The sequence below is a fragment of the Garra rufa genome, chromosome 16 (assembly GCF_049309525.1).
Source record: "Garra rufa chromosome 16, GarRuf1.0, whole genome shotgun sequence".
NCBI classification, from domain to species: Eukaryota; Metazoa; Chordata; class Actinopteri; order Cypriniformes; family Cyprinidae; genus Garra; species Garra rufa.
In genome coordinates this window covers 29,829,684-29,846,339 of record NC_133376.1, presented here as the reverse complement: position 1 = coordinate 29,846,339, position 16,656 = coordinate 29,829,684, and positions in this window count along the sequence as shown.

The window sequence follows — 16,656 nt, the reverse complement described above, 5'->3', positions numbered from 1 at the left end:
TTCTAAAGCCAAGCTGTGTGTAACGCATGTCTACTGGGGTGGGGCGGTGAATGTGCAAGGAAGAGTGACAGAAATTATGCCAACAGACATGACATCGCACTGATCAGAGGTCAATGGCCAGCTGATATTTGACACATATACAGTATACGTCACAATGCTATATTTGACTGGAAATCTTTGGACGGCGTAACTACAGTAGATAAAGTGCAATGAATACCATGGATCAAAGTTTGTAGGCATTAGATCTGACGTCAGTTTGTTGTGTTTTTCCGCTCTGAAAGCCGGCATCTCCAAAGTCCAAACAGACCACAAAACCTCATTAGCTTACCATTATACACAGCAATTATACTAAAATGTTCTTTCACTGTAATGCGTGACTCTGGATGTCCATGAAATCCATACTAGCAGAGCCGGGGTAACATAATGACTCCAGAACAACCCGTACGCTCTAAAAAATCCTGTTTTTGTTGTTGTTTTTTTTACCCAAATGCCGGGTTCAACACGTTGGGTCATTTTATTGGGTTATTTTTTAATATTTTTTACCCATATGCAAGGTAGTTTTTCTGTAACCAAGTTGCTTGCTGGGTTATTTTTTTCTACCCAACTGCTGGGTTGAGCCTGTCTTTGACAAAACAATCCATCTGCTGAGTTACTGTTAGAGTACTACGTTTTTGAGTCCTCTGCTCTTTTTTTTTTTTATAAGTTCCAGTCCATTTTAAACCAGCGATAATAGTTTTTAAACAATAGTTGACGTAAATAAAATAACCCAGCATGTTTGGTAAAAACATTTAAGCCAGCATGTATTCTGTCCAATATTTACCCAGCGCTGGGTTGCCAAATAACTCAACTTGGGTCGTTTTTTAACCCAGTACTTTTTAGAGTGTACATTTATGGAAGCACTTTTTACACCCAATATACATTGGATAAAATTATATGTCAATACCAACAATATTTTCTTTGATATAATTGCTGTACGGCATTATAACTCTATTGCATCATTCTTAGAGTGGTTCTCAACCAGGCTAACTTACAGGAAGGCCCAAAATAAGTCTTAAAATTATTTAAACATTGTTATATTAACAGAATCTTCATTAAAATGCTTTAAAAACCACAGAGATTGAGTAAAACATTAAACACAATGTTACATATCAACTAAGCGTGCTTGAAGTTAGATTTGGAGATAATTTCAACATACTGAAACTGAATGAAATGGATATTCTCTTTCTCTTTCTAAATATTTTGCATGTTCAAGTACGTTTCACATGAGTGATTCCTTTACAGTTTTACTTTCCTATTAATCCTTGCATACTTACTACTTCTAAAACAAGAAAAACTGGTGAGAAAGTACAGCAAAACGTAGCTAAGGTGATGAAAGGTCAGCCCTTCGGGGACTGTTCAACCCATCACTCATTCAACCCATCAGTGGATACAGTAGAAATAACAAAAATTACTTAAGTGCACAATGTGAAGTATTCGGCAACTTAAAAGAAAATCAAGATGTGAAAACTGTTGCATCTAGAGACAGACATATTTTCTTAAGCAATGCTTAAAGGGATAGTTCAGCCAAAAATGAAAATTCTGTTATTAAATACTCAGCCTCACCCCCCAAACCCATAAGATCTTCATTCATCTTCAAAACACAAATTAAGATATTTTTGATAACAATCCAAGAGCTTTCTGACTCTCCATAGACAGCAAGAGTCCTTCCACATTCAAGGCCCAGAAACGTACCAAAAACATCAACAAAATTTCCCATGGGTCATCAGTGATTCAACTGTAATTGTGTAAAGCAGTGTGCAAAAAAAATCAAAAATAACTACTTTATTCAACAATTCTTGACGTCTAGGAAAGGGGAGAAAATTAGTTTAATATAGCTTGTTGAACCACTGATGATGATGACTATTTTGTTGATTGTCTTGGTACCTTTCTGGGCCTTAAACGTGGAAGGACCCTTGGTATGGAGAGTCAGAAAGCTCTCAGATTTCATCAAAAATATTTTAATTTGTGTTATGAATATGAAGATGAACGAAGGTCTTACAGGTTTGGAGCAAAATGAGGGTGAGTAATTATTGACACAATTTTCATTTTTGGGTGAACTATCCCTTTAACCTCATCTACATACTGCCTCAGACAATAATATGTTCTCTAAAGCCCAGATCTAGTATCAATTTCAACTGAGTTATCTCAATTGTGACATTCAGAATATATATTTCATTCCTGTCTTTGCATTGCAGTCACGTGTATGGCAATAAACTTGATTTGACTCACTCACTGCCCTATGGAGAATGCCACAAAAAGCCTTAGGTCAGATATGCCATGCTTTGTCTAGCTCACAAAATATCAGTTATCATTTTGAAAGGTCAAAGACTCCACAGACTGTGTAGCATGTCAGTCAGGACTGGTACAGATTTAAAATCATACTGCCTCCAGACATTTGTGAATAAGTCTTAACAAGCAACTACAAAATAGAAAACGCTAATGAAAACATAATGACTAGCTAATCTCATATATAGGCCTATCTAAAGGGGTTGTTCAGCAAAAAATGAAAATTCGGTCATTAATTACTCACCCACGTCGTTCCAAACTCTTAAGACCTTCGTTCATGTTCAGAACACATTTTTATACAGTATTTTTGAATAAATTCGAGAGCTTTCGAGGCCCAGAAAGGTAGCAAGAACATCGATCAAATAGTCCATGTGACCTCAGTGGGGACGTTCTAAAACGCTTAATGTGAAAAACACTTAACATGGTTTAACGTACCTTAATAACGACCGGGGAAAACCAAACTTCTGTCAAATTTTATAATAAACACTTGCTGTTGTCAAAAGAACAAGCTCTTATTCATCATATAAAGTGATCATCCCACATAGAAATCCATTAAAGAAACTGCTTAAAGGAGTAGTTCACTTTCAGAACAAAAATTAACAGATAATTGACTCACCCCCTAGCTTGTCATCTAAGATGTTCATGTCTTTCTTTCTTCAGTCGTAAAGAAATGGTGTTTTTTGAGGAAAACATTTCAGGATTTCAGGACAAAAACATTTCAGGACAAAACAATCGGTTATTTTCTAAAAACATTTACAACTTATATACTTTTTAATCTCAAACGCTCATCTTGTCTAGCTCGGCAAGATGAGCGTTTGAGATTAAAAAGTATATAAGTTGTAAATGTTTTTAGAAAATAACCGTTTAGAGCCATTTGAAGCTGCAATTTGGAAGTTCAAATTCGGGGGCACCATAGAAGTCCATTATATGGAGAGAAATCCTGAAATGTTTTACTCAAAAAACATAATTCCTTACGACTGAAGAAAGAAAGACATGAACATCTTGGATGACAAGGGGGTGAGTACATCTGTAAATTTTTGTTCTGAAAGTGAACTACTCCTTTAACGTGGCTTAACTTATGTAAAAAACTAACAGGAAACACCAAATTTCTATCAAGCCTTACTTGTAACAAACACTAACTAATGTCAAAAGAAGAGCCCTTATTCCAAAGGTAAAGTGAACAATATCACGTTAAGCGTTTTCTCCCCCATATTCACTTTATACGCTGAATAAGAGCTCGTTCTTTTGACAACAGCAAGTGTTTATTTTTAAGTAAAATTTGACAGAAGTTTTCCCCGGTCGTTGTTACGTTAAACCACGTTAAGCTGTTTCCATAGAATGGACTATGGGGGAGAAAACGCTTAACGTGATATTGTTCACTTTATCTGTGGAATAAGGGCTGGCTCTTTTGACAGTTGTTAGTGTTTGTTACAAGTAAGGCTTGGCATAAATTTTGGGTTTTCTGGTCGTTTTTTTACGTACGTTAAGCGTTTTGGAACGTCCCCCATCAGTTGTTCAACGGTATTTTATAAAGCTACGAGAATACTTTCTGTGTGCAAAGAAAACTAAAACAACGACTTCATTCAACCATTACTTCTCTTCCGTTCGCGCGTTCACGAGAGTACCACAGTGAAAATAAATGAAGGCCTTACGCCTGTTTCACACATACTCCGTCTGCAGTGCGTATGCGTTGCGTATTTTTTTCCGCACCCATGTTAACGGATCAGAGCGTTCACACTGCACGCAGTTGCTGTCCGTCAGTGCGTTCCAGATGCGGTGCGTTTGCAGCAGTGCAGCGATCGTTTCGGCACAGAGTCTATTTTTGCTGTGCTGCATTGCGTTGCATGCGCTGAATTAAAGTGACAGTGCATTGTTCGCTGTAAAAATGAACATGAATTGACACGGAAATGTACCGTAAATGCATATAATTGCAGTCTACTGTGTTTCACAGTCAACACGTGGCTTTTTGGCTAGGTTTAGAATAGTGCAGTTTTAAATAAACAAGGCAACATAATACATGCACTTGTCCAGGTAGAAAAGTTCTTTAAAATATGGTTTTTAATAAAGATTTAATGCGAAAGAAAGGCACAGAGAGCCGACTGTTTCTCTCTGTGGTAAGTTTTAATTTAAAATAAATATTTGTTAAAATAAAATATTTGTGAAAGCCCAATTTCAATATGAAAAGGAAGATATAGCCTACCTATGCTGTGTTTAAATGTGTTGCAACTTGCTTGAGCAACTCAATATACAAGATGTCAAGTGCATTGAATAATAGCCTACATTGTTTATAATACATTGATTTTAAACGTGAATATGTCTAGTATTGTTGTATTAGTGTACTGTGATAAAAAAAAAAAAGAGTATCCCAATGCTGAAAAAGCACGTTTGGATTTGAAATTAAAATAACAGATAAATGGTGTGTTTGTGGTAAACAACCTCTGATCAGGAATGGACTGCAAGCGCGTCCTGTGTGAAAGCAAAACGAGTCCGTGCTGCTTCTGCACCGCATACGTAACGCACACGGACTGCATACGCACTGCAGACGGAGTATGTGTGAAACAGGCGTTACTGGTTTGGAACGACATGAGGGTGAGTAATTAATGACAAAATTTTAATTCGTGGGTGAACTCTCTCTTTGATATAATTTTAATAAACTTGTTATTGACATCCTCATCATCATATATAAACAAGATTCACAAGCATCAAACAAAATCTGCGCCAGCCAGCGGCAGCTTTAAACAATCTCAGTCACAAAGGGTTGTGCGTGTCATTATCAAAAACAAGCTTGGTCAATTTCTTTTTAACCGCAGCGTGAGTCACTTCACTAAAACACTGGGAGGAAATGATAAGAGCAATAAACAAACACGTGTTTCTAAGCCTACCTGTTCCACATGTTCCTCAAAGGACTTGTAACACCTGCGCACACGCAACACTCAAGCCAACTCTTGACCATTGCTGTTTGACATCGCCCCCTACTGGACAGGTGAAACTCACGCAAGCTATCTCTAATGACGAGCTGCAGAATGTATTTTGAAAGCATTTTTCATGGCTTCATTGATGGATTATGTATTTATGTTCTACAAAATGGCTGTGAATGCAAGCCTAGATAATAATGCAGCAAGTGAATTTGTAAATGACACGGTAATGGTGCATGTGGACAGTTTATAAGAGAATTCAAGCTTTTAAACATATTTATTACAACTATTTAAAAAATATATCACAATATAATATACATGGAGATTTGTTGATAAAGCTAGTTTATTTATATACACTACCATAATAGTATAATTTTGAATGTTTTTTAAAGAAGTCTCTTCTGCTCACCAAGCCTGCATTTATTTGATCCAAAGTACAGCAAAAGCAGTAATATTGTGAAATATATTTACTATTTAAAATAACTGCTTTCTATTTGAATATATTTTAAAATGTAATTTATTCCTGTGATCAAAGCAACATTTTCAGCATCATTATTCCAGTCTTCAGTCTCACATGATCCTTTATAAATCACTCTTATGCTGATTTGCTATTCAAGATGTCTTCTTCTTCTTATTATTATTATTATTATCAATATGTAAAACAGTTACAGTACATTTTTCTTCTTTAATAGAAAGATCCATAGATAAGTTTTTTTAAGAAATTTTAGAAATTAATACTTTTATTTAGCAAGGATGCTTTAAATTGATCAAAAGACATTTGTTACAAAAGATTTCTATTTCAGATAAATGCGGTTCTCCTGAACTTTCAATTCATCAAAGAAACCTGAAAAAAGAAAACATTTTACTCAGCTGTTTTCAACATAATAATAATAATAATAATAGTAATAATAATAAATGTTTTTGAGCAGAAAATCAGAATATAAGAATGATTCCTGAAGAATCATGTGACTGGAAAAATTATGCTAAAAATTAATCTCAAATCACAGGAATAAATTACATTTTAAAATATATTCAAATAGAAAACAGTTATTTTAAATAGTAAAAATATTTCATTTTTGCTGTACTTTGGATCAAATAAATGCAGGCTTGGTGAGTAGAAAAGACTTTTTTTTAAAAACATTAAAAATCTTGAGTGTATATCCATTGTATACTAATTTATATCAGTTTCCAAGATAAAAAATAAGGGTTCATTTATGGATACTGGGTTAAAGATGGCCTCAGTCATTTTTCCCTTTTTTAGAAACATAAATACATCAAGAAATAAACAGTAGCCTAGTTTTTGCTCACTTCTGCTTAATTAATTAATCATGCTATTCACTATAAAAACATGATTGTGACTTTAAAAGTAAAAGACTGCAAACATGCTGCAGTAAAAATGTATTATTTGATTAACAGTAAGTTTCCTTACTATATAAAGAAAAAAAATGTAATGGACATTTAAAGGGATAGTTCACCCAAAAATGAAAATTTGATGTTTATCTGCTTACCCCCAGGGCTTCCAAAATGTAGGTGACTTTGTTTCTTCAGCAGAACACAAACGAAGATTTTCACCAAAAAACGGTGCAGTCTGTTAGTGATATAATGACAGTGGATGGGCACCAAACCTTTGAAAGTAACAAAAAACATGCACAGACAAATCCAAATTACACCCTGCGGCTCGTGACGATAAACTGATGTCCTAAGACACGAAACGATCGGTTTTTGTGAGAAACTGAACAGTATTTATATCATTTTTTACCTTTGATACACAGCAATGTCCATCTGTTATGAGCACGAGTTTAGCATCCGGCTCGTTACATGTGAACACGCTCTGGTGTAGTATACGCAAACGCCGGAAGTGATCTGTCACATAGGACACTACTTGTTTACACAGTGCACAGAGATTGTGGGTATAGCGGCTATTCAAAGTGGTAATTACTTGCGCTTATCCTGATTGTTCAAACCGATTTAAAGCTAAAAGATTACTTATCCGGGACTGTTTTTTATCACCGATTTCCCCTTATGGCGTTTGTGTATACTACGCCAGAGCGCGTTCACATGTAACGAGCCGGATGAAAAGCTCGTGCTCATGACAGATGGACGTGGCTGTCACACCCTCAGCACGTTCCCTCAGCCCCAATCACCGTGATCCATCACCAACCAGCCAATCACCACTGCACCACACCCGTGAACCATCACCAGAGTTCTAATCACCCACACCTGGAATCGCAATCAGCACTCCCTTTATATACTCACCTCTGCCATTCACTCACCGGCTGGAATCATAGTTACATGGACACCTCTCCTTGGATCTTCTCCTCCTCCTCTCGATTCTCCTGTGCTCCTCTCGGACTACATCTGGATCAACCTGTGAAACATACGTTAACCACTTTAAGGGAAGTGACTGTTACTCTTGTTGGCGATTGCCTAAGAACTTGTGTTTACCTTATCGAACTGTGTTTGATGACTCGGATCCCGAAGTCTATACTCACCTGTTTGAAGTGTGCACGTCTGTAAATAAACACCTTGAAATCTACTTACCCTCTCCTTGTGTGTGTGGTCGTGACAGGATTCCAGCCCCAAGAATTCCTACAGCTCGCTCATGGAGGCGTCAACGTCATCAGCCACTGCTCCTCCCGATCCATTCGCCGAAATGGTGAATGCCCTCCGTCAATCTCTGCAATCTGTTCCCCTTGCGACCAGAGCTAACACCACGACGATCTCCAACACGCCCATCTCTCGCCCCCTGAATTATTCCGGCGACCCAGGCGGATGTGATGGTTTCCTCCTTCAAAGCTCTCTCTACATTGAAGCGAATGCTCACCATTTCCCTAACGAAGTCTCCAAAATCTCCTTCATGGTTTCACTTCTCACTGGACCGGCACTTCAATGGGCCAATGCGCTCTGGGAATCAAGGAGTCCAGCGCTAGCTTCACACAATGCATTCACCTCGCACTTCAAGGAAGTGTTCGGAGCCGCTCTCACACCCCTCTCAGTGCACGATGAACTCATCACTCTGCGTCAAGGTACAACCAGCATACACGAGTACACCTTGCGCTTCCGCTCTCTAGCAGCCCATAGTGGTTGGAATCAGATTGCTCTCCTGGCGGCTTATCGTCAAGGGCTCAAGCCACAAATTCGCAAACATATGGTCATCTATGAGGATAATGTACCACTAGAGACTTTTATAAAGAAAGCTACTAGTGTCTCGCAGCACCTCTCTGCCTGTCCCTCTACATTGTCTGTGGCTAGTTCTCTCCCATGCAGAGCTCCATCACCCCAGCGAGACTGTGAAGAACCCATGATCACAGATTCTTATCATCTGGATCCTGCAGAGCGGAAACGTCGCATTGATAACCGTCTGTGCCTATATTGCGGAGAAGCCTCCCATCTCATCAACGTCTGCCCAGTTCGACCACCTCGTCCAATGGTGAGTACAGTAGCCATTTCTCCTGCCATATCTCACTTACCCCGTATTACTGCAAGCCTAACTGTGAACTCTCGTACTCTCCCCATACATGTTCTTGTGGATTCTGGAGCGGCTGGCAACTTTATCTCCTCATATTTCATTGCCAAGCATCAAATTCCCACTGTTAAAAATGAGATCAAATATCGCATCATTACCATTCAGAACTCACCATTGGGCGACGGTAAAATCACCCGACGCACCAAAGAGGTAACAATAATTTCTCCACATGACCATCGTGAAAAATTAACCCTTCTCGTACTTCCCCGAGCAAATGTGGACGTCATCCTGGGCAGACCATGGCTAGCAGAACATCAGCCTCACATCGACTGGAGCACAGGAGAAATCCTAAGCTGGAGTGCAGGATGCCAGAACCACGGATACCGTTCTCCCTCGTCTGCTTCACAGCAACCTCGTCCCGCTGTTTCCCTCAATGCAACCACCATAGAGAGCCCCAACACTCATTCCACAGTCACCATTCCCACCATCTATCAATCCTTTTCAGACGTCTTCAGCAAGGAACGAGCCACTCAACTACCACCTCACCGGCCCTGGGACTGTAGTATCGACCTACTGCCAGATGCTAAACTACCCCATGGAAAGGTCTATCCTCTTTCTCGTCCTGAGCAGGAGGCCATGAATGACTACATCCAAGAGGCACTCCAACAAGGGTTCATCAGACCTTCCACGTCCCCAGCAGCGTCCAGTTTCTTCTTTGTCCCGAAGAAGGATGGAGGGCTCCGACCCTGCATAGACTATCGGGTACTGAATGAAGCTACAGTAAAGTTTGCCTATCCACTTCCACTAGTTCCAGCAGCTCTAGAGGAGTTACGAGAGGCTCGCATCTTTACCAAGCTCGACCTCCGCAGTGCCTACAACCTGATCCGTATCCGAGAAGGGGACGAGTGGAAGACCGCCTTCATTACCCCGACTGGACACTATGAATATCAGGTGATGCCCTACGGCCTGGCCAACAGTCCATCCATATTTCAAAACTTCATGAATGAAATCTTCCGTGACTTCCTCCATCGTTTTACCATCATCTACATTGATAATATCCTGATCTACTCACGAAACCTAGAAGAACACCACGACCATGTTCGCCAGGTCCTTCAACGTCTCCGCAAATACCAACTCTACCTGAAACAGGAGAAATGCGAATTCCATCAACCCACCGTCTCCTTCCTCGGATACGTGATCTCTGCGGAGGGAGTTCGTATGGAGCCTGGTAAGGTAGATGCAGTAACCACCTGGGCGGAACCCAAATCGGTAAAAGAACTCCAACGCTTCTTGGGCTTCGCCAACTTTTACCGCCGCTTTATTAAGAATTATAGTCTCCTCTCAGCACCTCTTACCTCTCTCTTGAAGGGAGGACGCAAGGTACTTCAATGGACCCCTGAAGCTCAACAAGCCTTCGACCACCTTAAGCTCATGTTTACATCAGCGCCCATACTTCAACATCCTGACCCGTCGAAGGCCTTCATAGTGGAAGTGGATGCGGCAGACGTAGGCGTCGGAGCCGTTCTATCACAATGGTCTGGTGAACCCCAATCCCTCCATCCGTGTGCGTACTACTCCAAAAAACTCACCCCAGCTGAACGGAACTACGGAATTGGTGATCGTGAGTTGCTGGCCATTAAGTTGGCCCTCGAAGAGTGGCGGCACTGGTTAGAGGGAGCCCAATATCCCTTCACCGTGATAACCGATCATAAAAACCTCCAGTACCTCCAGCAAGCCAAGAGATTGAATGCACGCCAAGCACGCTGGTCACTATTCTTTGCACGCTTCAACTTCCAAATCACCTATCAACCCGGTCACAAGAACATCAAGGCAGACGCATTATCCCGTATGTATTCACCTGATCCTACTGTTGACACACCTGACCCTGTTCTACCTCCATCTGTCTTTCTAGCACCTATCCAATGGCAACTTGATGAGGACATCCGGACCGCCACCTTCGAGGAACCTGCACCTCCTGAACTTCCTCCAGGCCGTACCTATGTCCCTAACAATCATCGGCTTCCGTTACTGGATAGTACGCACACGTCTCCTGGCTCAGGACACCCTGGCAGTAGGCGAACCCTCTCGCTCCTCCAGCAGAAGTATTGGTGGCCCAACATGACTAGGGACGTGGATCGGTACGTCCGGGGGTGCTCGGTCTGCGCCATCAACACCACACCCCGTCGTTTACCTGAAGGAAAGCTCCAACCATTGCCCATTCCCCGCCGACCCTGGACCCATCTAGGAGTGGACTTTGCCACGGATCTACCTCCCTCTCGAGGGTACACCACAATTCTTGTGGTTGTTGATCGTTTCTCTAAAGCCTGTAAACTAATCCCTCTCAAGGGTCTTCCCACAGCTCTAGAAACAGCTGAAGCATTGTTCCAGCATGTGTTCCGGAACTTCGGACTTCCTGAGGACATCGTATCCGACAGAGGGCCTCAATTCATTTCCAGGGTCTGGCGGGCGTTCTTCCAACTGCTGGGCACCTCAGTCAGCTTGTCATCTGGATACCACCCTCAAACAAACGGGCAGACCGAGCGGAAGATACAGGAGATCTCCCGTTACCTCCGGGCGTACTGCTCCCAACATCAAGATACCTGGAGCCAGTATCTACCGTGGGCTGAGTATGCAAAAAATTCCCTCCGTCAGACATCTACTGGTTTAACCCCATTTCAATGTGTTCTAGGTTACCAACCTGCACTGTTCCCATGGACCGGAGAACCCTCCGAAGTGCCTGCGGTAGATCACTGGTTCCGGGTGAGCGAGAGGGTGTGGGACTCAGCCCATGTCCATCTCCAACGGGCAGTCCGGAGGCACACGGAGTACGCTAATCGCCACAGGTTACCTAATCCTGTTTACCTTCCTGGAGACCAGGTATGGCTCTCTACCCGGGACATCCGCCTCCGGCTGCCCTGTAAGAAGCTGAGTCCCCGCTACATAGGGCCATTCACCATCCACTCACAAATAAATCCCGTCACCTACCGGCTGAACTTACCTCCACGTTATCGGATCTCTCCCTCGTTTCACGTCTCCCTATTAAAACGTCACACTGATCCTCTGTTCCCTTCCTCAGCAGAACCGGAACCACCTCCTCCTCCAGACCAACCGGAAATCCTCAGTGACGACATCTACCAGGTCCAAGAGATCCTAGACTCCCGGCGGCGGAACGGCCAACTCCAGTACCTCGTGGACTGGGAGGGGTTCGGACCCGAGGAGAGATCGTGGGTACCCCGTGATGACATCTTGGACCCTGCTCTCCTCGAAGAGTTCCACCAACAGCACCCGGAACGCCCAGCTCCCCGAGGCCGAGGTCGTCCCCGTCGCCGCTCTCGGGTGCCAGGAGTCACCCGTGGAGGAGGGGGTAATGTCACACCCTCAGCACGTTCCCTCAGCCCCAATCACCGTGATCCATCACCAACCAGCCAATCACCACTGCACCACACCCGTGAACCATCACCAGAGTTCTAATCACCCACACCTGGAATCGCAATCAGCACTCCCTTTATATACTCACCTCTGCCATTCACTCACCGGCTGGAATCATAGTTACATGGACACCTCTCCTTGGATCTTCTCCTCCTTCTCTCGATTCTCCTGTGCTCCTCTCGGACTACATCTGGATCAACCTGTGAAACATACGTTAACCACTTTAAGGGAAGTGACTGTTACTCTTGCTGGCGATTGCCTAAGAACTTGTGTTTACCTTATCGAACTGTGTTTGATGACTCGGATCCCGAAGTCTATACTCACCTGTTTGAAGTGTGCACGTCTGTAAATAAACACCTTGAAATCTACTTACCCTCTCCTTGTGTGTGTGGTCGTGACAGTGGCTGTGTCTAAAAAATTATATAAATACTGCTCAGTTTCTCACAAAAAACGATCGTTTCGTGTCTTAGGACATCAATGTATCGTCACGAGCCGCAGGGTGTAATTTGGATTTGTCTGTGTATGTTTTTTGTTACTTTCAAAGGTTTGGTGCCCATCCACTTCCATTAAATCACTAACAGACTGCACCGGTTTTCGTTAAAAATCTTCGTTTGTGTTCTGCTGAAGAAACAAAGTCACCTACATCTTGGATGCCCTGGGGGTAAGCAGATAAACATCAAATTTTCATTTTTGGGTGAACTATCCCTTTTAATGTAATTTTACGGCAAAACACTGTATAATTTAAACTGTACTTTATAGTTAAAAACCGTAAATTGACATTCCAAGAATTCCGGTACATTTCACATTTGGTGTTTTTTATTGAAATAACTGTTTCTTCTTATTTTTGTTCTGACCAGCTATATTCATTAGGGCTGTATGTTATGTTAAATTAATGTTGATTCCATTATTTCAGTATGGTGTGTTACCATGTGACTTTCTTCTCACCACCTGCTTTTAGTGGTTATCAGTGTATTACAAAAATACTAAAGATTTCAGTACTTCAATAGGTTGGTATATTAACATTAAAATGTAAAGTTAAGTGAACTCAATAAAACCTAAAATGTTGCTAACAAATTTTTTACGGTAAAATTATGGTATCCACAGCTGCCAATTTTTACCATAAATTTTAAATCTCACATTTCCAAAAATGCTTTTTGCATATTCCTAATAATAAATTGTCATACTATCTTTATATATTGCATTTGCCATAAGCCCTAAATGAGCTCAAACGCAACATGGCACTCTCTCAGACAGTCCCCAGCTCACCACAACTCTCCCCGGTCTGTCTGACAGCTCTATTAGGGAACTGACGAGCATCCTCGTCGATAGAATTGAGCCTTAAGCACATGTGCCTGTGCCCAAATTCATGCATTATCCCTTGCACTAAATCTACTCAAAGCCTAGCAAAGCAGCACGGCTCTGGGCAGGTCACAGGCCACAAGGGCGCTACGCTGACCTGGAGGATCAACAACAAAGCCTTTGAGTGGGCATCTAATGCCTTATTTAGTCTCCTCATCTGTGCACCTTTTGGAATCTCCACAGACCAACTGCTCCCCTGTCTGATGGGATGGAAAAAGATGGGGAAAAAAGCATGCTGAAAGCGAGACGCTGATCCATCTTCGCAGGCCAAGCACAAATACCTTTGTTCGCACACTTTTCCTCTTTCCCTCTGTCGCTCGCCGTCTTTCTCTTCCACTCTCAGGTGGATTAGCTCTCTCATCCTTTGATCCCCCCATTTTAATTCCCTACAGCTGAGAGAGGGAGTGTGGCCAGATTGTTTCAGATCCTAATTCACATTTTGTCAGTTGGAAAAAGTGGGAAAACACGGCTCTTTCCAGGACATACTGAAATTGTCATATTAGGAGTGATAGTTCACTTAGAAATGTAAGAAATGCATTGTTGTGTTAAGGTTATGAGTCAGGTATGTTTAATGTCCACTAATGATAATTATAGATAATTATAGATGTATAGATCTATATATTACAGATAATTATACAGCTTTTCTTCTCCATATTTCATCCATTAGTATAAACTTACTATGTATATTTTAAATGTAAATTTTTTTCTTTCTTTTTTTCTCAACTATGTGAGTATATTGTTATTGTTTGTAACATTTTCATGAATTTTATTCAAACTATTATTCAAATTATTATTGTGACCCTGGACCACAAAACCAGTCTTAAGTAAAACAGGTTTATTTGTAGCAATAGCCAAAAATCATTAGGATATTAAGTAAATATCATGTTACATGATTATATTTTGTAAATGTAATACCGTAAATATATCAAAACTTAGTAATTTGTATTGCTAGAACTTTATTTAAACAACTTAAAAGGCGATATTCTCAATATTTATTTATTTTTTGCACCCTCAGATTCCAGATATTCAAATAGTTGTATCTCAGCCAAATATTGTCCTGTCCTAACAGCTTATTTATTCAGCTTTCAGACAATGTATAAATCTCCATTTAAAAAAAAATTGACCCCTTATGGGAGGTTTAGTGGTCCAGGGTCACACATATATATAGTCAAAATGGTGAACTATGTTACCTGTCAGTATAAAGATGAAATATATAAATAGTATAGATTTAGAAAGAATATTAACACAAATATGACCCATAAATGGCCTTTGGTTTGTTGTGACCCTTGAGATGGCAAAATGCTGAGGCGTTAAAGCAAACATGTCCAGTCATTTTGGAGTCTCTTAGCTTTTTGGAGAAGTATTATCAGAGAAACTGCCATAGGTCCAATTTCATCTTTATTACAAGCTCCAGTCGCCCAGTTTGGAGTGCAACCTGGACTCCAGTGTTCATCGAATCAGAGAGCAATATATAGATAAGTGGACCCTCTCTGAAAATCAATAGATATGTGAGCCAGTGGCGGCAAAAAAAGAGATTAAAAGAGAGAGTGTGTGTGCTAAGTGTGTGGGTTGTTCTTCCCTCCAAACAAAAAGCCAGCTAACAGATAGTTGACCTCAGTCAAGAGGTCAGACGTTGCTGCTGATACTTCATTTTTCTCCACGTATAGGCAACTACTTATGCTACAGAACAGAGATGTAATGGTAATGTATTCTATACACCCTCTAATCGCTTCTCCTGTTATTCTCTATTTGAATAAGCGTTTACTAAATAAATATATGTAACACCGTGTCTACACCAGATGCGAGCGGTGCGATGCGATGCGATGCAACAAAATACATTAGAACCTATTATAATCAGTGATGCCTTCAACACAGTGGTAAGCCTATGGGCCAGACTGTTTGCATTACAGACCAGCAGAGCTGCCAACTTTTGAGTTCAGCTTGGAGTGAGAATTCCCACAGCAGTCCCTCTGTACATTTTACAGTTAAATTCAACTATCTGGTGCACTTTGAGAGTTCAAAATTAAGAGCTCCAATACAGGTTCAGTGTGCAAACTAAACAAAGAAAAAAGCTAGTGTATTGACTTGTTCTTAAGGTTCTCTACCTAACCGCCGGTCACGCACATCCGCCATGTTTGTAGTCTTTTACCGCGTTTTCTTCGTGTTTGTAGTCCAAAGCGCAATGGATTGTGGGCAGTATTAGCCACTAGTGTGCACAGATCCACACTTCAAAAATCGACCTGAAATAGTAGGCCATCTGGGGACTTACCACAACAAGAATAGCAATGTACAGTGAAAGAATTGCAAGATTTAGTCATTATCCTATTATAAATATTTGCAATCGCATTTAAAAAATATTTTTAAAATTCAAATATTCTCTATTAATCTATTAGTCTGCGATCTCACAAAGTTCCTTTATAATCAGTGAACCTCTTATTTACACTGAGAGGACTGTGTACAGTGGGGGAAAATCCTGCGTTTAGAGGTGAGTGAATTCAAACTAACTTGATGCAATAGCCAATCACAGGTTTAAGAAATCAACAGATATGTCTGTGATTGGCTACATTGCTCAGCGCTTCGAAAACACCTTGTAACTAGAATTTTTTGGCGATTTCCAGAGCGCAAACACAAATATATGCACTGGAGCCTTTACCAGATCTGCTGTGCCAAATTTTAATTATTACAGTTTTAAGTGAGGGTGCTTTTGACTGCGTGAGAAAGTGGATGTGTGGCCTGAGAGTGCGGCAGCCCTGAAACCAGTGTGGTCATAATTAAGATAATACATTAAAATTAAAATAATATGGTAAGACACACCAATTTGCTATATCAAGCAGCAAAACGAGCTGTTTTGTACAACTTGTACACCTTATATATGAGACCAGAAGCCAGACCCATACAATGTATGTACAAATGGCCGCACCCACTCTGACGGGAAAAAGGTGGATAGTACTAACACAAAGTTTAGTTAAAATGATTTGTAAGGGTCGCTTTGTCGCGTCCAGTGTAGACAGCCTCTAGCTGTTACTTCTGTTGTAGACAAGGTGTTAGATAGTGTACACTTTGCATGAATCCAAATCTACAAGAAGTCTATGTAGAGATTCTTCACTCACTGTACGTTTGTCCTAAAACAATATTCTTTCTATGGACTTAAAACATGCACAA